Genomic DNA, 27,100 nt, shown 5'->3' with positions numbered 1-27,100 from the left:
TGTCTTCCCAGTCTAGTCTGGTATTTCTGGGAGAATGCTCTGATGTCTACATGGATGCCTGGCCCTTCATGGGGTCCTTGGCCCTTTCTTCTTTCCTGATCCCTGTGTGATCAGGGGCTGCTGTTTTCTCCTGGTTTAATAAACAATACTTTTGTTTTCATATCCTGTTTTGGAGTGCTTTTTAACGATGGTGGTGGTGGGGGGGCAGGCAGAGATGCCCTTACTCTGCCATCTTGAAACTGGCAGCCACTGTGACCCCTGTGGTCCTGGTGAGGGGCGGGGCGCATCCAGCAGCTCTGACAGATGGGCTGCTTCTCACTGGTGGGAGCAGTGTGGGAGATCGCAGCACAAAGACCGAGCAACGACTCGGATCCGTGTGGTTGCTGAGAGCCGGGAGAGTGAGTCAAGCCCAGAGGACCATCCAGCACAGAGGCGGGTGGAGGATGGGAGCCATAGTATGGAGCCAAAACAAAGAACGTTGAGGACTGAGAAATTTATGAACAAAGAGTAGCAGGGTGGAAAACCAAGGAGGTGGCCTGGAAGGATTCCCGAGACAAATGGGGGATGCTTCTGGTGAGTTGAACTTGCCCCAGCTTGAATATGCTGCCCACATCACTGGAAAGGATCACGGTGGATGAACAATTTGACGTTATCTCCTCCGCGGCCCATCTGAAAATTTCCGAGCGAGCTTCCTCCTCGAGAGCCTGAGGGCTGAGCTGTTATAAACTGTAAAGTGCTCGTTTGATGCTCCAGCGATGGTACCTGACACTTCCAATTCTCGATCTGTAAATTGGGGGCAGGTGTAGTTCCCTCAACCTGCTTTACGGATGCAGGGGGAAGGTTGTATAGATTTTTTTTTAAGGTTTATTTAAGTAACCTCTACACCCAACGTGGGGCTCGAACTCACAACCCCGAGATCAAGAGTCGCATGCTCCACCAACTGAGCCAGCCAGGCGTCCCAGCAGGTCGTGTAGATTAATGAGAATTGCAGTCCGACTTTCCCTTTTGCGGATGCAGGATGCTCAGATAGGGACCATTCGTCCTGAGAGCTCAGATACTTCTGTCTTCATCTTGAAGCCAAACGCAGGAGAGGGATACAAGAAGAGAGAAGGAAAAGGGATCTCACAATTCTCTTTAGCATCTTTTGGGTGCAAAGCACTCTCAATGTGTTGCTTCTTTTATTCTTCTAATAGCCATCTGGCCTGAGCCTTCTTACCTACCCACTTTTACAGATACGGGAAGCAGGGAAGGGTGTAGGATTTCAACGCAGGCTCTCTCTGACTCCAAAACTAAGATCTTGCCAGTAGGACATAGTGGCTCTGGCTCTGGCCGATGCCAAATCTTTTGCTCCTTCCCTACTCTATCTCAGAGAGAGGGACACCGCAAGACGGGAGGAGGGAGACCAGCCAGGCGATGGCTGCTCTCCTCCCCAAGGAGGAAGATAAGCTGACTCGTGGCTGAACTTGCCTCTGAAATTTATGTCACTCGGATCTTTTGAATAAAAATAATTGACTTTGGGGCGCCTGGGTGGCGCAGTCGGTTAAGCGTCCGACTTCGGCTCAGGTCACGATCTCGCGGTCTGTGAGTTCGAGCCCCGCGTCGGGCTCTGGGCTGACGGCTCAGAGCCTGGAGCCTGTTTCCGATTCTGTGTCTCCCTCGCTCTCTGCCCCTCCCCCGTTCATGCTCTGTCTCTCTCTGTCCCAAAAATAAACGTTGAAAAGAAAAGAAAAAAATAATTGACTTTGGCTTTTAATGTGACTAAACATAAAAGAGGCTCCCATTCTTTGAATAAATGGAGGTTGAGCACCTAGTTGGGAGAAGATACTGTGCTAGAATGTTGGACGGTCTGGAAATGTAGAAAATATAGGTGAATCACATAAAATGTCTTTGACGGGTAAGATTAATTTGAATCTGGACCTACTAAAAATGCCCAGTGTTCCGTTTGAACTTTGTCACTGGCATTGACAAGAGAGGCCAGGGCTGGACCTACCAGTCGGAAAGTCACTCCCCTGAAGTACTGAAATTTCTTTCTTTCTTTTCTTTTTTTTTTTTTTAGTTTAAATTTTAGTTAATTAACACACAGCGCCATGTTGGTTTCAGGAGCAGCAGTCAGTGATTCATCACTCACATACCACACCCGGTGCTCATTACCAGTGCCCTCGGAAGAAGAGTATTAAGACGTCAATGATTCTCTTCAGATGTGGCATCTTAAGACAGTGGTGAGAGCAGAGGGCAAAGAGATGACGAAAATAAAGAGAACTGTTTCATGATACAGAGGAAAAAGGAAGAAAATCAGATGCCTACATCACACCCACCTTTAAAGTGGGCTCCTGGGGCGCCTGGGTGGCTCCGTCGGTTAAGCCCCCAACTCTTGATTTCTGCTCAGGTCATGATCTCATGGTTTGTGCGTTCGAGTCCTGCCTCCGGCTCTGCACTGACAGCATGGAGCCTGCTTAGGATTCTCTCTCTCTACTTCTCTCTCTCTCTCTCTCTCTCTCTCTGCCCCTCCTCAGCTCTCTCTCTCTCAAAATAAATAAACTTTGAGAAAAAAATAAAAACAAAATAAAGTGGACTCTGGAAGGACTAAAGGTCCAATTTTGAAAGTAAAAATATATTTTTGAAAAAAACATAATGTAGGGGGATATCTTCACGACCTAAGGAATGAGGACGAATCAGTAAGGAGGGAAATCTATTAATTTGGTCACATCATAATTAAGAGAGTCTGCTCAACAAATGACACTGAGAGCTAACAGACGGATGACGGGCTGAAAAAAAGATATTCACAATATCTAATACGTAACATGTGCGTGGGACACCTGCATCCCCGTATGAGAAAGAGTCTCCGTAGAGGATGCTGTGGTGTTCCCGCAGATCCTGCAATCCTTAGCCAAGGCCCTCACTGCCCCAGCTCAGCCAAAGAGGCGTGCCTCACCCAGGATCAAGTGCCCTCCCTGGAGGCATCTTGCGTGAATGACCGGTCCAGGAGGGAGAATAAATGCCTAGCCCCCTTGCTTCGATCAGACAACGCTGAAAATCCACCTCAGAATTCCCTGCGGTTCTGTTGGGAGCTTCAGAGCTACTTGGTCGCTATTCGGCTTCTCCCTCTGTGCGAGGCTGCTTCTCTCACTCGTTTACAGGTGTCGTTCCTGAGAGCATCCCCATCACACCCCCTCCCAAAGCTTCTTGCATGCCAACTTCACAGAGGAACGTAACCTATGTCCGTCGATACTGAAAGTGGCTTTAGGAAACGAAGTAAAATGGGATTTCAGAGCTGGATCACCCGCCGGTTGCCTGACCATGAAGACGCTGTCATTGGTGGTTTGCAGAGTACCGGTGACCTCTGGCATGCACGTATGGCGCAGTTGGGCAAATCGTCACCGGTGGTGAACTGGAACCAAGTAGGAGAGGAGAATGAACCGCAGGGCGCAATATACCAGGTGTTGGACAGTTTCAAAGACTGGAATCGGACGGCTGTTGCCGGAGGCTACGAAAGCCCTGGAGAAACGATACAAGGCCAAAGGTGATTACCACCATTGTCGCCAGTGGAGCGTGAACTCACTGTTGTGGTCCTGGCAAAAAGCAGAGAGCCTGGAAGATGACAGTGGACTATTGTCAACCCCACCAAGTAGCAACATCGATTGCACCTGTTGTGCCAGATGTGGTGTCTTTTTTGCTAGAGCAGGTTAATGCAAACTCAGATGTGAGGGACAGGGTCGCTGAACTGTAAAATGCATTCTTTTCCCTCCCTACCGGACAGAAGGACCAGAAGCAGTTCATATCCACATGGGACGGAAAGAGTATATATACACACAGTCTTGTTCCAGGACTTTGTCAACTCTCCTGCCATTTATCTGAAGGGACCTGGACCCCAGATCATCTCATGAATAAGAACCAATCTTTTTTTTTAAATTTATTTACTTATTTTGAGAGAGGGGTGGGGCAGAGAGAGAGGGAGAGAGACAGAATCCCAAGCAGGCTCCACACCCGCAGCACAGAGCCGGACTCAGGGATGATCTCACAAACTGTGAGATCATGACCTAAGCTGAAACCAAGAGTCCAATGCTTAACCGAGGTACTCAGGTGCCCCAAGAATCAATCTCTGCCCTGAATTATTTCATAGTCCAGAGAGAGAGAGAAAAACAAACAGACAGAAGGTAACAGGAAGATCACACAACAATTTACTCTGGGTTGGCTTGTACTAGTCAGGACTCTTGATGGCCATTGCAAGGGACAGAAACCTAATTAGAACTGGCTTAAACAAAAAGTCCCAGGTTCGAATCTCACTGATTAGGCTTGACTCTGAGTCCATTCCTGAACCAGTCACACCAGCTAGGGGAATAGAATACTCAGATCGCTTAGTCCTAGTCACATGCTCTGTCCTGGAATGAAGGATGAGGTGGGGTTAAGATCAACCCACTGGACCAAAAAGCAAGGAGGGGATGGTTCCCTAAAGGACAACTAAGGACAATTATGAAATTGGTGCTGGTTAGGTAAAACAAGCAGATGTCCCCGGGGAGGGCTCAGGTACGGTGGCCATTTGCCTCGGGGAGACCAAGGAGGCTTCATGGAGGAAGTGGACATTTGACTCGGGCCCCAAAGAACAAGGAAGCGTTTGTCAGGTGGGAAGGAGGTTCCAGGCAGAGGGCCAAGCATGTGCAGAGGCATAGGACTGTGAACGGGCGCTACATGTCTAGAGAAGAAAGCAATTCTCAGTGGTGAGGGATGGGGCCAGAGAGCTGTGGGGCCCAGTGTAGAGAAGATCTGTCTAGAACAAGACAGTATGGACCTATGTCCAATATATTGATATGAAATTATTATTGTCAAATATTAATTTGGTGGAGCACCTGGCTGGCTCAGCTGGGGGAACAGGTGACTCTTGATCTCAGGGTCATGGGTTTGAGCCCCATGTTGGGTGTGTAAATTACTAAAACAATAATAGTAAACTTAAACTGGCATATGGAAAGAGCTCAGTAAATATTTGCGCGATAAATGTCTGGGTTTAACCTTAAGCATTCGATTATATTAGGTATGCCACAAAATTCCCAAGTAAAGGAATGGGATTGGGAGAGCTTAATAAAGACCAGAGTAAGGACTAGGAAAACTGGTAAGGTTGAAAAGAGGTAGAAAGATAATAATCAATTAATTAATGTTAACGTTTATTGAGCACGTATCTATTACGGATTGCTTATACTCCTTAGTGAATGTCTAAACATCTTGTATTAATGATCTCACTTCTTTTCAACACACACGCTTTCTTTACTTTTTTTTAGTGTTTATTTATTTTTGAGACAGGGGGAGAGGCGGAGAGCGAGGGAGACACAGAATCCGAAGCAGGCTCCAGGCCCTGTGCTGTCAGCACAGAGCCTGACGCGGAGCTCGAACTCACGAACCGTGTGATCATGACCTGAACCCAAGTCGGACACTTAACCACCTGAGCCACCCAGGCGCCCCGATGATCTCATTTAATTCTTAACCACCACCCTACGAGGCAGGTTTTATGACCTCCACTTACAGATGAGGACAACGAAGCTCAGAGAGGTTAAGTGAGTTGCCCAAGACCACACAGTTAGTAAGAAGTTGCACTGACATTCAAATCCCATCTGTTTCTCTCTTAAGAAAAATAAATCCTTATGAAGCAAGCGCCTTCTACATTCTGGGCACTGTTCTAGATGTCACAATCTACCCCACAACACATTTCTCCCGGTGGCATTTTTATCACCATCGGGCCCATGTGATAGACACAGAAATGAAGGCACAGGCAAGTAATTCAGCCACAGTCACAGGTAAACAAGCCACACAGGCTGGATCTGAGCCCAGGCAGACCAGCTCCAGTCTTCAATTCTTACCCAATACCACCCTGCTGTTTGGCTATGACACTGTGCTGACCCAGAGGGGCCCGTAGGACTCAACATAGGAGCCAATTTGTCTTACTAAAATATAAACACAGACTTTAGATACAGCCTTGAGTTTGAACGCCCGGTTTTTCACTGAGCGAGCGGCTGGGTGACTTTAACATCTCTGAGCCCCAATTTCCTCAGTTGTAAAAGAGGACTGTAAGGATTAAATTAGGGAACGTCTATAAAATTCCTGGCATGGTTCCTGCCCCAGATCAAGAGATTTTAGTGACTTACGTATTTATATTTGCTCCTCTCTCCTCAAGGATATTTAACCTAGATCGGGGTCTTAACTCTTTTGTGCCAGGGACCCCTGTGACAGTCGGGGGGAGCTGATGAGACTTCCCCAAACAATAACATGCATAAGATTACCAGGGAAACTAAGTATGATAAAATATCGTCATCAAAAATGTCTCAAATTCAAATTTGTGAGGCGGTAATATGCGTGCTTGTTAACGCATGAAATCATAAAATGGGGTGACATCTAATAATTACCGTAAGTTCAAAGAAGTGATAACGATAAAAGACATTTGAGGGTGATCTGTGGCACCGATGATGTAAAACGAAAATGTCTGTGATTCTTATTGGTAACAGTCGCCAGCCTTGCTAAGTCTACTGAGGTTCGTTGCCGACATTCATAATCGAAGGAAATGCAACATTCCAGTAAGAGGTTGGGGGCGGGGGGGGGAGATGTCATTTTTTCCCATCCAAGTTCATGGACACCCCTCCCCCGCACCGAGTTAAAAAAAAAAAAAAAAAAAAAAGCTGGTTAAGAGGAAGGCGATGTTGGGGAAACTCTGAAATTGGCTGGTTTGTTTGGAGACCCCTCATAAATTGGCCTCTTCAGTCTTGCCCTGGATGTTATTTATCTGGCCCCGTACGGAGAGAGGTTGCACGTCTCGAACTCACTATGTCCGAAACCAGAACTCCCTGGTCTTCCTTCCCTGTCCAGATCTGCCCCACCCAAAACCTTCCTCTGGCCAGCAGAAACCTCGGAGGTGCCCCGACGTCTCCCTCTCACACTCCCCATCTAACCCATCAGGAAACCTGCTGTCTCTGACTTCAGAATAAATCCAGAATCCAACCACCACTCACCGCCTCCACAGCTTCCAAAAGGGCAGGGTCTCTTAGCTGGCGACCGCCACAGCCCCTTCCCCGTCTCCCTGCTTCTTCCCCGCCCCCGCGATCTACTCCCAACACAACCCAACACACCAGAGTGGCCCTTTCCTGGGTAAGGGCCCCTTGCCATCTCTGTCACATGCACACACCCTCCCCTTCTTGCTATCGGTCAAACGCACTGGGCAAACTCCCACCTTCCGGTCTTTGCACTGACTTGACTGTTGCCTCTGACAGTGATAATTTCGCTCAAACACCTCCCCCAACGCCCATTTCTCTTTTATTTATTTTTAAAAAGGGTTTATTTATTTTGAGAGAGGGAGGGAGGGAGAGAGAGAGGGGGGGAGGGAGAGAGAATGCGTGCAGGAGTGGGGGATGGGCAGAGAGAGAGAATCCCAAGCAGGCTCCACACTGTCAGCACAGAGCCCCAGGCGGGGCTTGAACTCACAAACCGTGAGACCGTGACCCGAGCTGAAATCAAGAGCTGGATGCTCAATCGACTGAGCCACCCAGGCGCCCCCCGCCCCGCCAATTTCTCCTTTAAATCCTCACGCAAACGTCACCACCTCCATGAGGTCTGTCTTGATTATCCTAAATGTACAACTGGGTCTCCAATACCCCTAGCCAGCTGTACTTTTTCCTTTGTCCTCAGCATATAAGACACACCGTGCTACATAATTTACGTATTTATTACGTTTATTTTTTGTCTACCTCCTGCCTCCGCCCCACCCCCAACTAGAATATAAGCTCCATTAAAAAAAAAAAAAAAAAAGGATCTTTGCTTTGATCACAACTATAATGGGGGGGGGTATGGCACATACTAGGTGCTCAATAAATTCAGTAACTCAATGAATAAAGCATGGTTGGCGGGTTGCACGTTGTAGTAAAAAGAGCTCAGAACTAAGAATCTGAACCAGGCTGTGTTCCCAGCTGCCAAGCTGTGCTACCCTGGGGCCGCTCCACATTTCTCGGAGCCTCAGCTTCCTCATCTGTCATGTGGAAGTCGGAAAACCTATCTCACAAACTTATGAGGATTAAGTGGGCCTGGCACTTCGTAGGTGTTTCATAAATGCCGGTTCCGGCTCCCTTCTGATCTGGAGTAAGCAACTCCCTCCTGCTGGCACGGGGTCCCGGGAGCTCCCGCAAAAGGGCAAGGCTCGCGTCCCCTTCCTTCGTCCTGTTCCCAAAAAAGGCTCAGAATAGAACCAAAGTCTCCCGGCTCCGCTGGGACTTGTAGCCAACAGACCACACGACCACTTTTTTCCTGTCCACTACTTTCTTTTGAGGTGGAAAGTAGTCGTTGGAATGACTTACCCAGGGGCAGGGAAAGGAAAAAACAGCAAAAATTGTTTTAAAAGGGAGTTATACAAGCATATGCAGGAAAACCCCATTGAGGGACATAAATGCTGATTCAAAGGAGGAGGAAATATGAAATTTTGACAGTTTTCCAAGCCTTCCCTGGTCCTGAATTTCCTCTCTTCCATCACACATTTTTCTCGCCCACAAAATAGGCATTAAGAAAGATGACAGGTCAGAAAATAGACCATGTAGAAAAGAGGAAGGAGTTTGAGGTTGTTGTTAGCAGGAGTTTAAATGCTACTCCCTATTACCACCAGCCAGTTCCCTAAGTAATGATGGGGAAAGGCAGGCTCGAGCAGAAGCCGATGTCTCCCCAGGGAAGGAGAGTGAATTCTGGATCACTAATGGAGGCCGTTTTCCAGGGCTGCTTTGATCTTCTGCCCGATCCAGGGCTGGGGACCAGCAGGCTGGGACTCCAAGGAAAACCGGACTTCACGGCAGGTCCCAAACAGCTGCCTTCCCACAAGGGCGTGTGCCTGCCGTGCAGGGTCGTCCCAATATCCAGCCCAGCTTGTGTCTGGCTCCTGTGCCCTTGCCCTTCAGCCCCGGGCCCCTCTTCCTCCCCACCCAGAACAGAGCTGAGCTGGCGTCTGAAAATGAGTAAGTGTGTAAGTGAGACTGCACACTGGTCTTTGTGGAGGATTTGTTTTTGCCAAGCGGCTTGGTGGAGAAGATTGCATTTCTTGGTTATTTTTAAACCTGGATTTCTGGAATTTGATTTGGGGGGGGTGGGGGACAACAACAAAACCCAGGAACTCAAGTCCTGAGGGGCTGGTGGCTCCGGGCATCCTCTTTAGGAGGTTTGATGCCCCTTGAGCCGACAGGAGCCCAGGGAGCGTTGGGCTGGCAGAGAACGGAGATGCTGAGGGCTTCCAGGCAGTTCCAGAAAGCACCCCTGCTCTCCTTCCCAGGGGGAGAAAATGCCATGGCTACAGGATGTCTTACTTCCTGCACTCGCACGTGGGCATTTACCGCATGCTGGCTCTGAGCTGGATGGTGATGGAAAAGGTCTCGGTCCCTGGCCGGATGCAGCTCATCCTTTAGATGAAGACGTTGATGGCAGGCTGTGGGGCTGATAGGGGAGGATACAGAGCTGGGGATGGAGATGCTCACCTGGTCCAGAGGGATCCAGAAAGACTCCAACTCTGAAGAAGGAGTGGGAGTTAGCAGAGCACAGCCAGAGAGGACTGTGGGAGGGGGACGAAAAATCAGGGGCTTGGAGGCGTAGACAGACTTGACTTCTAGTTCTGTTCCACCTCTGACGCGCTGTGTCGTCTAAGCAACTTTGTTTACTTTCCCTGCACCTTATTCTCCTCACCTGTAAGATAGGGGTAATTGGAATCCTTTACCTAAAAAACTAACATTGGGGCACCCAGGTGGCTCAGTCCATTGAGCATCCACCTCTTGGTTTCAGCTCAGGGCATGATCTCATGGCTCGTAGGTTCGAGCCCCGCGTGGGGGTCTTCACTGAGCGTGGAGCCTGCTTGGGATCCTCTCTCTCCTTCTCTCTCTGCCCCTTCCCCTCCCCCTCTCAAAGGAAATAAATAAACATTAAAAAAAAAAAAAGCTAACATTTATTGAGCCTGTACTGGGTATCAGGCACTGTTCTATGCACCCTACGTAACAGCGACCCAAAGGATAATTTTAAAAAAAGATAACATGTTGACTCTCATAAGGATATGGGATGAACCTGTATTGAAGATTTTATGGAACTTATTAGATGATGGGGGAACTAGTTAGGTTCACAATTAAAGGGAGATAGGGAGTAATTATACACAATTATAGGGAGATAAGGAGCGATGAAATTAATCTATAAACAAATGCAAAACTGGCTAGGTTGGTCAGTATCCACAGGTAATCAATTACACTCCGCTAGACACAATCTGCATTTCAATAGACAAGAAGCATCTCCATTACCGTCAACTTTCTACAGTTTTGAGCTATAAAGTAGCTCAGTGGTAAGGAAAGGCAGAGGTAACTGGTTCACCGGCCAGGCAAGATGCCCACTAAATTTCAAGGTCCTCCCAACTTGTCCCTGTGGTCCCTGCAAAACCCCTTATGATCATAATAATCTCAAAGAAAAATTATTCTTGATCACAAAATAAAGCCTGGCCTCATAATCTGGTCTGATAGTTTATACAGGTGCGGTGAGTGTATTAATTTGCCCTAAGGACCTCCCAAATTTGCTTTGCAAACTTTAAAGCCATTCGGTTTTAAACAATTACAAAATTGACTTTTGTCTGGAAGTTTTCGTAAGGAATCTCCAACTGGAATTTCAGGAGGCTCTATTATTTGTTATTCCTAGGTTAAGAAACCCAACCCAGATTTCTTTCACCTGTCATAGCTGTAAATTTGGGTGAGTTCTTCTCTTTTTGAGGTCCCCCAAATATTCCAAATATCCTACCTTAGCACTTGTAAACCAGGTACCAGGTCAGGTTTCTTAGAGATCTTTGCAGGCATTAACTCCATAAGTAGATCCAACATGTATTCCTTAAAAAGTCTTGTCATACCTGATTTGAGGAACATCATTCTCCAATATGGCTCTTGATGCCTTGAGGTACAATCAATTTATCCTGGTAAGAAGTAGGACATCAGGTATTTTATTTATTTATGTATTTATGTATTTGTTTAATGTTTATTTTATTTTTGAGAGAGTGAGACAGAGCGTGAGTGGGGGAGGGGCAGAGAGAGAGGGAGACACAGAATCTGAAGCAGGCTCCAGGCTCTGAGCTGTCAGCACAGAGCCCCGGGCGGGGCTTGAACCACGAACTCTGAGAACATGACCTGAGCCAAAGTCGGATGCCCAACCGACTGAGCCACCCAGGCGCCCCAGGTATTTTATTTTAAGTTTATTCATTTATTTTGAGAGAGAGAGGAGAGAGAGAGAAGAGAGAGAGAGAGAGAGAGAGAGAGAGAGAGAGAGAATCCCAAGCAGGCTCTGTGCTGTCGGTGCAGAGCCCAATGTGGGGCTTGAACTTGCGAACTGTGAGATGATGACCTGAGCCGAAATCAAGAGTTGGACACTTAGTCAACTAAGCCACCCAGGTGCCTGAAGATCAGATATTTTAAATGGTTTAGTTCAGTTTACAAAAGCAAAATCAGATAAGTTGTTATGGATAAACAGATGGCTTAAGAAGAAAGACAAAGGGATTCCTTAGGAATCTGGAAAATGGAACACTAAAACACGATCAACCATATTCCAAACAGATAACTACCATAAAATTTCCCTTGTCAGTTCATTCAGTCTTGTGTAATTAATTCTTCTTCAGCTGGCTCTCAAGTTGGAGTCTCACGAAGCCATCTGCTCGACCATAGAGTCCTGGAAATCTTGACTCACTCCACTGGTACAGTCTAAAAGTTGTCTAAGCTGAGTCAACTCAGTTTTGAATGCCAGTAGTTTCAAAGATCTGTTATAGTCCTTTCCCACAAAACTCTGAGACCAGATTCTTTGATGAAAACACAAACCCTGTGGCTTATAGCAGGGTCCTCAGGCAAACCTCAGCTATTTTAGGTGGCAGGGACTTGAAATGGCTCTGGTTAACTTATGACTGATAATTCTCCAGTGTGAAAGGTCTGATGATGGTTCATAGTAAGAATCAGGAAACTGACAAGGAAATTAAGTTGTTTCTGGCAAGCTAAACAAAAGATAATCAAATCATTGCAAAAAGAATAAAATGTAGGCAAAATACTCTGAAGATGATGATTAAGTCTATTTTCGAAGAAGTCAGTTAACATTACATCTGATTCATAAAAATAGATGAACGTAATTGGTACAGAGGAAGAGATCTTAAGAGATAACATACAATAATCCTGAGACACAATTCTTGCCATACCAAGAATATCAAGAGATTCGGTAAGTCTAGAGTAGGACCTAGAAATCTTATAGATGTCTATAGATCTCTAGCCCACAATAAGTCTGATGTGCATCCCACTGGCCTAGACCATGCTAGATCCAAACAGAAGACGGAAGATTACAGCAAGTGAAGATTTTAAATAATATCTGAACTTATGATACACTATGCTGTTGTTGCCAATATCATCACCCCAAGTACCAACAGGACTCTGATCTAGGAAAACTCAACAGAACTATTTCAAAATTGTTCTAGTTCTTTTTTTTTTTATGTTTATTTTTCAGAGAGACAGAGCACGAGTGGGGGAGGGGCAGAGAGAGGAGGAGACACAGAATCCGAAGCAGGCTCCAGGCCCTGAGTTGTCAGCACAGAGCCCAACGCAGGGCTCGAACTCAAAAACCACGAGATTAGGACCTGAGCCAAAGTCAGACGCTCAACTGACTGAGTCATCCAGGTGCCCCCATAATTGTTCTAGGGCCAGTTCATTGTTAAGATGGACCAGTTCATGAAGAATGTTTTTCTACGATGGCTTTCCAGGGATCCTATGGGAAATCTCAAAGTTAGTTTTAGGTGTAGCAGATATCTTGAAATTTTTCTTTACCTTTTTCTTTTTTTATATTTAGGATCCAGTCACAGGAAGGCAAACGTTTAGACGAGTTATCAGAGATTTGGACATTCAGTTAAGCTAGGATCTTGAGTGCCTGTAATTATGATAATAAAGCATTTACAAAGAGGCATAGACAGTAATAGGATGGCAAAGAACATTAACTCATTTGTGAATGAGGAATCTTTGTTCTTTTTTCCCCTCCTTAAATAATTTTTTAAGTCTATTTATTCATTTTGAGGGAGAGAGAGAGAGAGAACATGAGCAGGGGAGGGGCAGAGAGAGAGAATCCCAAGCAGACAGAGATAATCCCACTGTCAGTGTGGAGCCCAATGCAGGGCTCGAACTCACAAACAGCAAGATCATGATCTGAGCCAAAATCAAGAGACGGACACTTAACCGACTGAAGCACCCAGACGCCGCATTCCCCCTTAAATAATTAAGGATATAATAAAATCAAAATAAATCACAGAAAATGATGAAGACAAAAAAAAAAAAAAAAGAAAATGATGAAGACATGGAATCTTTGCAACCTAGATATCTATGCAAAAAGCAAAGAATAACCTTTTACATGGCAGGTGAAAGCAAGAATCAGCAAACCAAGAAAACAAGCCAATCAGCATCGAACCAACTCTGCTAAGATGTTAACATACTTCATAGCTTCTTCTCAGACTCGGGTATCACAAACCAAAGCAAATAAAATTGACATTTATATAAACTCTTTTTTACATTCAGGATCAAACTGAAACTTTACTTGAACATAGCCTGTCTCCTTCAAGGGTTCCACGAGGCCAAAACAATTTTTCATATTAATACTAAGGTGTTGTGTTAATATGCAATGAGTTTTATCTTCTGATGAATCAATAAATATTGTTTTAAAGTTTTATTTATGTAAGTAATCTCTACACCCCATGTGGGGCTCGAACTTATGACCCCGAGATCAAGAGTCACATGTTCTTCTGACTGAGCCAGCCAGGCACCCCTGGTAAGTATTTTAAAACTTATTCAGTTTTTTCCCAGTTTCAAATTCCAATATGGTATATATTAACAGTTGAAATTCACATAAATAAAAGCTGTTTGGGGTCCTCAATAAGTCTTGAAAATGCAAAGAGATCAAGAGATTAACAACAAAAAAAAAAAGCGTAGGGGCCCCTGGGTGTCTCAGTTGGTTAAGCATCCGATTTCAGCTCAGGTCATGATCTCATGGTTCATGGGTTCAAGTCCCACATCGGGATCTCTGCTGTCAGCACACAGGCACCTTCAGATCCTGTGTCCCCCTCTCATTCTGCTCTCCCCCGTGTACACGATCTCTCTCTCAAAAATAAACAAACATCTTAAAAAACCCTAAGAACCTCTGCTTACATACACGTTACATTTCTCTTTTACAAATGCTCCTAGTATAATCTCAACCACTCAGAGGAATTTTTATTTATTTCTTTTAGATTTTACTTAAAAAATTTGTTTAATGTTTACTTATTTTTGAGAGAGAGAGACAGACAGACAGAGACAGAGCATGAACGGGAGAGGGGCAGAGAGAGAGGGAGACACAGAATGCAAAGCAGGCTCCAGGCTCTGAACTGTCAGCACAGAGCCCAATGCAGGGCTCAAACTCATGATCTGTGAGATCATGACCTCAGCCAAAGTCGGACACTTAAAAGACTGAGCCACTCAAACGTCCCTAAATTTTACTGTTAAGTAATCTCTACGCCCACTGTGGGGCTCTAACTCACAACCCCAAGTCAAGAGTCACACGCTCCACCAACTGAACCAGTCAGGTGCCCCTATGAGTTTGTGTTTTTAACCAAAGCTTTACTTTTTACTAACTGGGGCATTTGGGGGTAGCTAATGAAGACCCCTCAGCCTTACCCCAGGATTGGAGCAGGTGAGCAAAGTTTACAGTGCAACTTTCTGCAGCCACACATCTCTCTTACACCTTTAAAAAATGCTCATTAAAATAACTCAGAATATAGCATTTAGATAACAAACATATAAGCAGTGTGGGGGTGCCTTGGTGGCTCAGTTGGTTAACTGTTCGACTCTTGATCTTAGTTTAGGTCTTGATCTCAGGCTCGTGAGTTTTATATATATATATAAAATGTTTTATATATATATATATATATATATATATATATATATATATAAAAGCAGAGTATTAAACAAAAATCATGCTTAGTAACCAATGTTTCAGTATTGTATCCCAGAAATTATTTGGATATCAATGATTATCCATTAAATAACTCAACTTAAGGGCTCTTGGGTGGCTCACTCAGTTGAACATCTAGCTCTTGGTTTCGGCTCAGGTCATGATCTCACCATCATGGGATTGAGCCCTGCATCAGGCTCTAGGAAGACAGCGCAGAGCCTGCTTGGGATTCTTTCTCTCTCCCTCTGTCTCAACATAAGTAAATAAGCTTTAAATAACTCAATTTAATATCAGTTCAATAACTCAATTTAGTATCAGTTTTCAGGCAACTGATGATCTTGGAAATTAACTACTAGCAGACATACTGTAAGATATGATCACTGTTAAAGTGCGTCAGGGTGATTCAATTTAGTTGAATACGAATTTACATTTCTTCATTTTGTAAATATTACGCATGAATAAGTTAGCTTATTTGAATAACAAACCTGAATAAGTTCAGAATAAACAAACCCAAGTAGAATATAATGTACACTGTTATTATACCCACACTGACAAATCAGAGAGTTGTTTTCATTAAAGCAAAATTGTTTTCTTTACAGATTTTTTTTTGAAAGTTTTATTTATTTAAGTAATCTCTACCCCCAACGTGGGGCTTGAACTCACCACTGAGATCAAGAGTCACATGTTCTTCCAACTGGGCCACCAGGCACCTCAAAAAGCAAAATTGTTAAGCTAACCTTCTTTCAGCCAAAGATTGATCTTGAGTCTGTGATGCAAGCAGGCTGGGTCTAAGAACACAAGGGAGGGGCCCACAGGACCAGCCAAGACGGTCTTTGGCTTCCCGTGAGCCAAAGAAAATGGAAACAGAGTTTATGGAACAATGTAGGCAGCAGGTGGGAATAACAGAGGGAGCGTCTGGAAGACTCGGAAAGGAAAAGAACATGAGTTTCATCATTGCTTGGGGCTAGGGGTTTATATTAGAAAAGTATCTAGGGTTCATGTTCGTCCAGGAATCCATGGTAGGGTCCAGTCAAGGGCAGGTTCAGGTGAACGATTGGTGTTCTGTAATTTACTGAAGGGAGGTCAGTGTCAGCCAAAGCTTTGTTTGAAGCTTGTGTCCTGGAACAAGTTTGGGATCTGGCTCAGTTTAGGTGTTATCAGGTGCTTGGGGCCTGGGACAAAACTCAGAGAATGATTGATTAGCTTTCTTGCTTCCCCCTTGCAGTGGGAACAAAGCTTCTCTGGCTTAGTCAGAGGCAAAATGTGGCTCATGAGTAAACCGGGCCTGGCAGAAAAACAACAGAGACCGACCCTTGCTAGAACAGTCCCTTTGGGGCGTCTGGGTGGCTCAGTCGGTTGGGCATCCGACTTCGGCTCAGGTCATGATCTCACGGTTTGTGAGTTTGAGCCCAGCGTTGGGCTCTGTGCTGACAGCTCGGAGCCTGGAGCCTGCTTTGGATTCCGTGTCTCCCCCTCTCTCTCTCCACCCCTCCCCTGCTCACGTTCTATCTCTCTCTCAAAAACAAATAAACATTAAAAAGTTGTTTTAAATGGAGTCCCTTCAGCTTTCCCATTTCATAGGTGTCCTTGAATTCTTAAAAGAATTCTCAGTTTCTGGAAGAATAATATTTTGCCTATTATAAATTTAAAGGATTAGAAATCCCATTTCCTCATTTTATTCATATTTTAGAAATAGAATCACTTTTTAAAGATCTCTATGAGATTCAGTAAAGAATTCCTTTACTTTAGGAGACTTCATAACCTAATTTATCAATATCCTGTAAAGATGGGAAATTTTTACATACTTACAAAAGAGATGAGGGGCCTTTCTGCATTACAGATCTACAAACATAACAAAACATCCAGCTTCAGACCTGCGACTATAGCCAAGGGTGGAGAATAAACTCAAAAACATGTAAAACTCACTGGTCCGGATATCAAAGAGCTGTTTTCCTTCCTGGCAAGCATTAAAGTCTTAATTGATTTGAGCTCAAATAGACAAACAAAATGACTAACAAGCCAGATTATCTGCCTCTCTCAGCAGAGAATTGATCTCTATAATCCATTAACCCATTTACAGAGATTGCTAAATGTTCTGACCATAAAAATCAACTTCCCCATTATTGCTGCCACTAAAGAGGAATAATTTATTGTCTGTCAGGGAGCCAAAACAAGAAACAAAACACAGACTTAGTAAAGAGAACAAGAATAGAGAAACAGAGAGTTAGAAAAGTTAAGGCTCTTGGGGCGCCTGGTGGCTCAGTCGGTTAAGCGTCTGACTTTGGCTCAGGTCATGAACTTGCAGTTCTTGAGTTTGAGGGTCGTGTAGGGCTCTGTGCTGACAGCTCGAAGCCTGGAGCCTGCTTGGGATTCTGTGTCTCCCTCTCTCTCTGCCCCTCCCCCGCTCACACTCTGTCTCTCTCCCTCTCAAAAATAAATAACCTTTAAAAAAATTTTTTAAAGAAAAGTTAAGGCTCTCTTGCTAGTTGGGATATGTATTTGTGAGAGCCAAGGAAAGATGTGTTTGCACTTAAACTCACAAATAGATGCAAAACTGAGAAAACTGGTCAATATCCTCAGGACAAAATCAACTGCATTTCACCAGATACAATTTGCATTTCTATTAGCAATATTTATTGCATTACCATCGGTGTCTTATGACTTACAGAGTTGCAAACTAACTCAAAGACCCGGAAAGGTAGCAATCACCAGGAAGAGTGAGTTCATCAGACACTCATTGGTGTTTTTTCTTTCTCTTTCCCATTTCAAAGTCTTTCCCAATTTTTCCCTTCATCTTTTTTTTTTTTTTTAAGTTTATTTATTTTTGAGACAGAGCATGAACGGGGTAGGGTCAGAGAGAGGGAGACACAGAATCTGAAACAGGCTCCGGGCTCTGAGCTGTCAGCACAGAGCCCGACGAGGGGCTTGAACTCATGGACCGCGAGATCATGACCTGAGCCGAAGTCGGCCACTTAACCGGCTGAGCCACCCAGGCTCCCCAGCCCTTCATCTTTTAAGTAGGTGTTCTCATCATCCCCATTTTAGAGAGAGAACTCAAGGCAGAGAGAGCTTGAGCCCAAGGTCACACAGCTAATTAGAGGCTGAATGTCTCCAAGATTTGATTTTTTAAATTTAATTTTATTTTCAAGTAACCTCTCCCCTCAACATGGGGCTTGAACTCATGACCCCAAGATCAAGAGTCACATGCTCTACCAAGTGAGCCAGCCAGGCGCCCCTCCATGATTTGATTCTAATCAGGTATGGTAAGATGTCATACGCGAAGACAACTGCCTTTGAAAGAAAGATTTATTACTTGTAATTCCCAAGAAGCAGATGCACACCGTGCGAGGCAGGGCCGCAAGGGAGAGCACCAGGACAAATTAGACAGAAAAAACAGCACGGGCAAAAGCCTCGATCGTGGTTCTCAGGGAAAGGAATGAGAGAGGCTAGGCCTGCAGTTCAAGATGGGCTCGTTTGAATCATGCCAGCAGGTTCCAGGCTATGGGGGAACTCCTAGTTGTCTGGTACCTGTCTCTGGTGTGTGATTAGGGCCGAGGGAATATTGATTTGCTGTGTGAGGGTTGGATAAAGGAGGGGTTAGGGGTGTGGACTTTGAATTGACTGGTTTGTATAGGAAAGGCACACTCAAAGTCAAGTTGTTCACCATCTCTAAGATAGCTGGCCCTGGGAGGGGCACTCTCTCCAGGGTTTGGAAGGCCGTAAGATGTTAAAGCATCATAAAATACAGAAAATGCAAACATGATTAATACATGAGCCTGAATCTGAACTTCAGCCGACCGACTGCTACGATTGTATCACATACACCCTGCCTCTTTTCGTGGGATTATCGTGAGTACTCGCGTTGGGTATATAATACACGTATAATGCTTCGCACATTGCCTGGCACTTAGTAAGTTCTTTATAAATCACCAAGGCTGTTACGCAAAGCCCAAGAAGTAAGAGAGAGAACAAGGCTTATTTGGACAACTAAGCAATGCAGTCCGGCTTTACAAAGGAATGCTAGGGAGCGTGGGGGGGTGGGGAGAGGCCAGGTCCTGGAGGCCTAGTTAAGGGGGGGTGGAATTTACCCTGAAGGCAAAGAAGAACAACCAAAGAGTTTTAAACAAGGCTCAGATTTGTTCTGTTTGGAGGGCCCCTTTTCTGGCTGCAGTTTGGAGAATGGATTTACCCCAGGGCAGCACTGGAGGCAGTTGTGACCATCAGAGCTGGATGAAGGCTCTATCTCCCCAGCAACCATTCCTTCCGCACTCCCAGACTTTCATGAGGGCCTCTGCCTTCCCCCTTCTCTCAGGCACTGGTGCAGAGGCAGGGGGATCAGGTTCTAACCCCCAACCTCCAGGGACGGAGCACTTGAGCAAGCCAGCCCAAGTCAATCAACTCAGCCCATTTTGGGGGTCACTGTAATTGGGTCAATGATAGGTGTAAAAAGAGTGACTATCAGAACTTTGGCTCAAACTGCTAGAAAACATGCTTTTGGGTGCAGAACTTGAACCTGAGAGGATAGGAGGACTGGAACCACTAAAAGGAGAGAGCCTGGGGATGTCCGGCTGGAGCAGGGGACTCTCGATCTCTGGTTGGTCTGTTTGAGCCCTGCGTTGGGGGTAGAGATTACTTCAAAATAAAATCTTAAAAAAAACAAACAACGGGGCTCCTGGGTGGCTCAGTCGGTTAAGCGTCCAACTTCGGCTCAGGTCATGATCTCACTGCTCGTGGGTTCGAGCCCCACATCAGGCTCTGTGCTGACAGTTCAGAGCCTGGAGCCTGCTTTGCATTCTGTGACTCCCTCTCTCTCTCTCTGCCCCTCCCCTGCTCATGCTCTGTCTCTGTCTCTCAAAAAATAAATAAACGTTAAAAAAAATTTTTTTTAATCAAAAATAAAAAACAAACAACAACCAAAAAAAAAAAAAAAAAAGGAAAGAAACATAAGAAAGAAACATCTAGATCAGAAGTAAGCCAAGCCCGCGGGAAACAGAAGATGAGTTCCTATGGCAACATCTGAGCCCTGAATCCAGCCTTGCCTGAAGCCATTTCCCTCATAAAGTCCATTTTTGGCCAGATCAATTTGAGTTTGGTTTCTGGCCAACACAATGAAGGTGAAATGAGAGCAGATGACTGACTTCAGTGTGTTCCCTAATATTGGCTGGGTACTACAAGGAGGCACAGTCCCACCGCATTGACTGGATGCTCCCCAACGGGATGGTACTTGGAGGTGGGACCTTAGAAAGGTCATGAGGGCAGAGCTCTCAGAAACAGCGTTAGTGTCCTTGTAAAACAGATCTCAGAGTCTTCCTGTTCCTCCCAATACAGGAGGAGAAGCGAAAAGAGAGGCGTATGTGACCTGGGAAGGGGGTTCTCGCCAGACTCCCAATCTACCAGCACCTTGATCTTAGACTTCCCAGCCTCCAGAACCGTGAGAAATAAACTTATATTGTTAACGCACCACCCATTCTATGGTAGTTTGTTCTAAGAGCACAGACAGATTGAGATACCTACCAATGTTTTTTATTGGTGGGGGGAGCTTACCGTCCAAAGCACTCCTATGCACCATTGGTAGAAGCCAGTATAACCTCTGCAGAGGATGAAAGTTAGGCCCTAGGTGTTAAAATTTTTTTTAAGTTTTTTCTTTTTTCTTTCTTTTTTGTTTATTCTTTTTTTTGAGAGAGAGAGAGAGAGAGAGACAGACAGACAGAGTGTGAGCAGAGGAGAGGCAGAGAGAGAAGGAGACACAGAATCTGAAGCAGGCTCCAGGCTCTGAGCTGTCAGCACACAGCCCGATGCGGGGCTCGAACCACGAACCCTGAGAACATGACCTGAGCCAAAGTTGGCTGCTTAACTGACTGAGCCACCCAGGGGCCCCAAAACTTTAGTGTTTAAATCCGTGAACCCAGCAATTCCACATTTAGAGATACTTACACAAACAAGCAAGCACAGACGGATGCCAACATAGCGTTATGTATTAGAGCAAACATCAGAGATAACTCAAACGCCCAGCAAAGAGAGAATGAGGGCACCTCTGTGGCTCAGTTGTTTAAGCATCTGACTCTTGATCTCAGGATTGTGAGTTCAAGCCCCACATTGGGCTCTGCGCTGGGCATGAAGCATACTTAAAAAAGAGAGAGAAAACAGAAAAATAAATTATGGAATTTCTGGGGCCTCTGGGTGGCTGAGTCGGTTAAGCATCTGACTTCGGCTCAGGTCATGGTCTCGTGGTTTGTGGTTTCAGGCCCCGCGTCGGGCTCTGTGCTGACAGCTGGGAGCCTGGAACCTGCTTCAGATTCTGGGTCTCCCTCTCTCTCTGCCCCTCCCCCACTCGTGCAAGCTCTCTCTCAAAAACAAACATTTAAAAAAAGAAAAGAAAAAAATGACGAATGTTATGTATTTTTTAAAAGCCTGCTTTACGTGTCTACCTCTCTTCTTTTAATATTAAAAAGATACAGTCCACATGCGTCTACCTCTCTTCTTCTAACATTAGAAAGGAAAAATAGCTCAAAATGTTCCAAAAGCAATGACATCCCTTAAGTAGATTAAGGGAAAGTTGTACAAGTATTTCAGCAAATGTATTCAGGGTCCTTTTCTCCAAGTTCTGCACAAATTCTAGTAAGTCTTACAATTCCAAGGAGAGCATGAGAATCAGGCCCTTTGGCATTGACAGAGCTCCAAAACTATCAGATCAAAAGCTAGAAGTTCTGCCTTGTTGTTGACAAGCATCCAAATGCTTGAAAACATGGGGAAAATAGACTGACCTTTCCCCTCCTTCATCCTGTTGTTTTGGCTTTGAGCAGGAAGTGCTTTTGTATCCTATTTCAGGACTTGAGGTCTGACCTAGAGATACGGCTCCTACCAACAGAAGAGGAGTTAGAGGGGATGAATGAACAGGGAGGCAGGAGGGAAGAGTGAATCAAAAAGCAATGATCACTTAGTGGTAACAGAAAATCCAGCTCAAGCTGGCTGAGGCAACACGAATCTGAAAAGTCCACCGACTTCAGGTATGGCTGGATCCAGGGGCTCAACAGGATCAGGACCAGTCTCTCTCTGTCTCTTTGTTGTGACACTTTATATAGGAAGGCTCTTCCCTGGCTGTGGCACCAGCACCAGCAATGCCAGGCTTAATCTTGTTCTTTCTTAATACCAGCGGGAAGAAGATGCTCTATTTCTCTGGCCATCCCATTGACTTAAATGGCTCCTGATTCTCCTTTGTCTCAACGGGGTCACATGACCATGCTCAAGGCAGTCACTGCGGCCCCCGGAGATAAAGACTAGCATAGGCCTTGTCTGCACGCCTCTTCCTCGAGCTGTCTGTCGCCTCAGAAAATACAGAAACCGCCAAGTGCCTAGATGGGGCTTCAGCTCCATTTCAAACAGCGACAATGCTATGAAGAAAAATAGAGGAGGGCAACGGGGACAAGAAAAAGAAAATCGTTTTGACGCTGCTGGTACCCCTTTCCCTGCTCTTGAGGCTTTGGGGGGTTTAAAGAGTCAACGCCTTCAGCTTTTAGATTTTTTTTTTTTAATTTTTTTTTTTCAACGTTTATTTATTTTTGGGACAGAGAGAGACAGAGCATGAACGGGGGAGGGGCAGAGAGAGAGGGAGACACAGAATCGGAAACAGGCTCCAGGCTCTGAGCCGTCAGCCCAGAGCCTGACGCGGGGCTCGAACTCCCGGACCGCGAGATCGTGACCTGGCTGAAGTCGGACGCTTAACCAACTGCGCCACCCAGGCGCCCCTTCAGCTTTTAGATTTATAGCCTGGAAATTCCCTCTGTCTGAAGTCAGGGATTTCCAGATCAACATTCCAAGGGTAGGGAAAAGAGGTTCATTTCCACACTCTGGGGGGCTTCGGGGTCCTGAGCTTCCCAGGGTTCAAGGGAAGCAGTGCCCTTCCTGGGTCAGAATTCTCCCACTTAACTTTGTTTTTCAAGTTTATTTATTTTGAGAGAGAGAGAGAGAGAGAGCATGTAGGAGGGGCAGAGAGAGAGAGAGGGAGAGAATCCCGAGCAGGCCCCGCCCTGCCAGCACAGAGCCCGACTCGAGGCTCAAACCCACAAACGGCGAGATCATGACCTGAGCTGAAAGCACGAGGCAGACGCTTAACCGAGCCACTCAGGTGCCCCAGGATTCTTCCACTTAACATTTATTCATCAAGTGCTTGCTCTGCTTCAGGCAGAATTCACTGGGGCGCAGGAGCCCTCGCAGAGTTGACTCTCTGAGATGCACAGACAACAAAGGAGCAGCCGTGTGTCACGTGTCTGGTGGTGAGAGAGGCTACGGCGAGAGAGAAAACAGGGTGAGGCAGACAGAGGTCACAGGGCAGTCAAGGACACCCTCTCTGCGGAGAAGACATTTAAGCAAGGACTGAAGGACTTGAGGGATGAAGTCATGCAGCTTTGCAGGGGGAACAGATTCCTAGGCGGAAGGAAGGGCCAGATGCAAGGCCTTGAGGCAAGACAATGCCTGCACGTTTACAGGACTGGCCAGGAGGCTGGCGTGGCTGGAACAGAGTGAGGAAGGGAAGAATGGTAGGAGGTAAGATCAGAGAGCCAGTAGGGGGACAGATCACGCCCTGGTAGGCCATGGTGACAATTTTGGCTTTGACCCTGAGTTAGATAGGAAGCCACTGGACACCGTGGACAGAGCTATGACATAATATTATTTCGAGTTTACTGGGAAACAAACAGTTGAAGGAATATTCTGACAGCTGTGTGGAGAACGGACCACAGTAAGCAAGGCTGGAAGCAGCGGGGAGGACAAGGTACCTCCTGCAATGCTGTAAGAGGTATGAGATGATGCTGGCCCGGACCAGGGTTGCGGCAGGGGTGAGGAGTGGCCAGATTCCGGACGTGCGGCGTGACAACGAATGAACGAGAGAGCCGTGTGTACCTTGATGGGTCACAATGATTGTGCTGTTCGTAAGTATTTAGGAGGACATTCGTAGACTTCCAGCCAATCAGCATCCGGCTCCCCCTTCCTGCTAGTAGAACCCCAAGCCCCCTGTGTAGGAACTCACTTGGCATCTTCTAGGAATGCCTGGCACCCTTGTAAATGAAGCCAAGAGGGCCTGATCCTTCCACCCTCTGTCCCATAGCACAGAGATGGGCCCAGGACTTAAGCTCAGCCAATGGACTCTCTCAGGACACAGAGAATGGGAAAGGGGGCTGGAAACCCCACATCCATCACAGAGGAAGCATATGAACTTGACCTATCCTTATCCAGCATAACCTTAGCTGTAGTTTCTGCTATCCGGCTTCCCTCCAGACAAGGCCAGCAGCGCATTGTACAGTCTGGGGAGGCGGGAGGAGGCACCATGTCATTCTATTCTGTTAGTCTATGGCAGCGAACTTTTGGGGTAGATATTTTAGGCTTTTGCAGGTCATACGATCTCTGCGAAACCACTCCGTTTTGCTGCCACAGGGCAGAGGCAGCCACAGACAACATGTCAATGTATGAGTACTCTCGGGGCAGTCACTTTCTCTGCAGTCCTGCTAGGAGAAACCAGCGACGGCATAAGAAAGAGGTAGTTCCGATAAAACTTTATTTGCAAAAGCACGTGGCGGGCAAGAATTGACCAGCGGGCCATAGTTTGCTGACTCCCGGTCCACAGGAATAGTGCCTTTTGTCCCAGGAATTGTACAAATGTGGCTGATGGGCTTTCAGAGATCCCTTCGTTCCCGCTGATTTTCCAAGCTGGCCCCACGGTTTCCTCTTGGTTCTGCGAACCCCCACATCCTTTGTCGCAGTCAACTCAGGCCGCCATCGTGAAATATCACAGACCGGGGGGGGCTTAAACAACAGATATTTCTCTCTCACAGTTCTAGAGGCTGGGGAATCTAGGATCAAAATGCCAGCCAGGTGGGCTGCATTCTAAGGCCTCTTCTGGAGGTGGCTGGCATCTCGCTGTGTGTTCACATGAACTCGTCTTTGTGCGTGCTGTGAGCAGGAGGGAGGGCTAGGTCCCTGGTGTCTCTTATAAGGGCACTAATCGTGTCATGAGAGCCCCACCCTCACGACGTCATCTAACCCTAATTACCTCCCAAATGCCACATCTCTAAATACCATCACACTGGGGGACAGGGCTTCCACATACAAATTCGGGGGAAACACAAGCATTCAGTCCATGACATCCTTCTAGCGTATTCTGGTTTTCGCTGAAGCTAGAATCGGTTTCTGTGGCTTGCAACCAAAAAGCCTAATTGATGCAGCACTTACTCAGTTCGATTTAATTCCGTAGCAAAGGGGATAGCTCAAAGTCCCTCACTCCCACTGCTGGAGAAACCACTCGAAGCAGATTATGACTAACAGGACAGGAGTCATTAGTGTTGTCTTGATTTATGATACATCTGCGTGTTTAAAAGTTTCCTCACTGCATAGTTTCAGCTTCCTACCTCTTTCTTAGAAGGTTGCTGGTTTCTTCAATCAAGGCTGCCCCCAGAACGGGCTGGTTCAGGAACCCAGCCTTCCTCCCCACCTCCTCCCCCCTACTCCCCCCCCCCCCATCAGCTGCTTGGCTGTTAGAGCTTCTGCTTCCTGTTTACAAAGAGATATGAAATATACTAGTGAAAGAGTCCACCCTTAATGCTTTGCTACTTCCTTCTGCCTCATAGGATGAATTTCACTTGGCCTTGGTGTTTTATTTGTTTTTGGAAGTCATGGACTTGATGATGTTTGGAAATTTATGACTATATAAGACCATATCTGTAAGGTGTTCAGTTCACATTCGTCATTTCTATTTTATTTATTTATCTACCCCAACCGTGGTCCAAAGAGGATTTACGAAATGTGTCTTGTGCAAAAGATTAAAAAAAAAAAAATTAAGTGATGAAGCTGGGCCAAGCAAAAATTAGGGGAGGGAATAAGTCAGATGAAATAAGAGACAAAATAAAACACAAAGTTGCCCCAATGCATTATTTCCTAAAGTTCTGGGTAGAGGGCGCCTGGCTGGCTTAAGTCGATAGAATGTGACTCTTGATCTCAGGGTCATGAGTTTGAGCCCCAGGTTGGGCACGGAGCCTACTTTAAAGTAAGTAAATAAATAAATTAAAAAAAATAAATAAAGTTCCAGGTAGAAGTTAGAGATGTACTGCAAATCTTGCTCTGAGCTTCCTAGTCCGCAAAACAAATAAGGAAATACTTTTGACGTGCTTTTAAGATTGAAAACAAACTAATTACCCAGACAGCGTGGCCGGTCCCAATTCTTTACACAATAAAGGGTACTTGAATAGCTGCATTTTTTTTTTTTGACTCAGAAAACTGAAACTTGTTTAATCCCAGCAAATGCTGTGTGCTTTTGATGTCCTTAAGAAAACTCAAGAAACGTAAATTTCACTTTTCAAACCTGATAAATTGGAGTTGGCTGCTCTCACTGCAACATAATCGTTTTTTTTCCCTCGAACAGTCCCTTTAAGACACTTAAAAGATACTTACTATTTAAAACTTAAACAGTAATAACATGACATGTTTAAGTATTTGCTTACAGACAGATTTCTATAGGGTCTGGTGGGACCCAAAAAGCCTTCCAGTTCAATGTGGAAAGATCATTAACATTTTTTGAAATTCTGCTAAAAATCACATATCATTAAATGTATCATCTTAATCTTTTATTATTATTATTTTAGAGAGCCAGAGAAAGTGCACACAGGAGAGGGGCAGAGGGGGAGAGAGAGAGAGAGAGAAAGATAGACAGAGAGAGAGAATCCCAAGCAGGCTCCACACTCAGCACAGAGCCCAACATGGGGCTCGATCCCACAACCCTGGGATCGTGACCTGAGCCGAAATCATGAGTCGGACGCTCACTGACTGAGCCACCCAGGCGCCCCTCATCTTAATCATTTTGTACAGTTCAGTAGCATTAAGTATACTCACAGTGTTGTGCAACAGATCTCTAGAACGTTTTCATCTTACAAAACCGAAACTCTGTACCCATTAACTTCCCACTTCCCTTCCCCCAGCCCCTGGCAGCCAGCATTCTACTTTCTGTGTCTATCAGTTTGACTACCCTAGGTACCTCACGTAAGTGGAATCATACCAAAATGTATCTTTCTGTGGCCGGCTTATTCCACTTAGCATAATGTCTCAGGTCCATCCACGATAGCACTGACAGGATTTCCTTCCTTTTTAA

At 45.7% G+C, this 27,100-nt stretch overlaps 1 long non-coding RNA gene across 1 annotated transcript; it reads right to left on the bottom strand.

Moving 5' to 3' along the window:
• Window positions 1–3,388: 3,388 nt before the first annotated feature.
• LOC122480021 lies at window positions 3,389–26,890 on the bottom strand. The gene is made up of 3 exons (XR_006296503.1): window positions 26,845–26,890; window positions 10,880–10,942; window positions 3,389–3,495 (listed from the first exon to the last, which is right to left on the bottom strand). It is a non-coding gene; the product is annotated as an uncharacterized LOC122480021 (long non-coding RNA).
• Window positions 26,891–27,100: the final 210 nt, after the last annotated feature.

The sequence above is a fragment of the Prionailurus bengalensis genome, chromosome C1 (assembly GCF_016509475.1).
Source record: "Prionailurus bengalensis isolate Pbe53 chromosome C1, Fcat_Pben_1.1_paternal_pri, whole genome shotgun sequence".
NCBI classification, from domain to species: domain Eukaryota; kingdom Metazoa; phylum Chordata; class Mammalia; order Carnivora; family Felidae; genus Prionailurus; species Prionailurus bengalensis.
The sequence above is the reverse complement of the archived record's forward strand: the minus strand, read 5'-3'. Positions and strand labels throughout refer to the sequence as shown.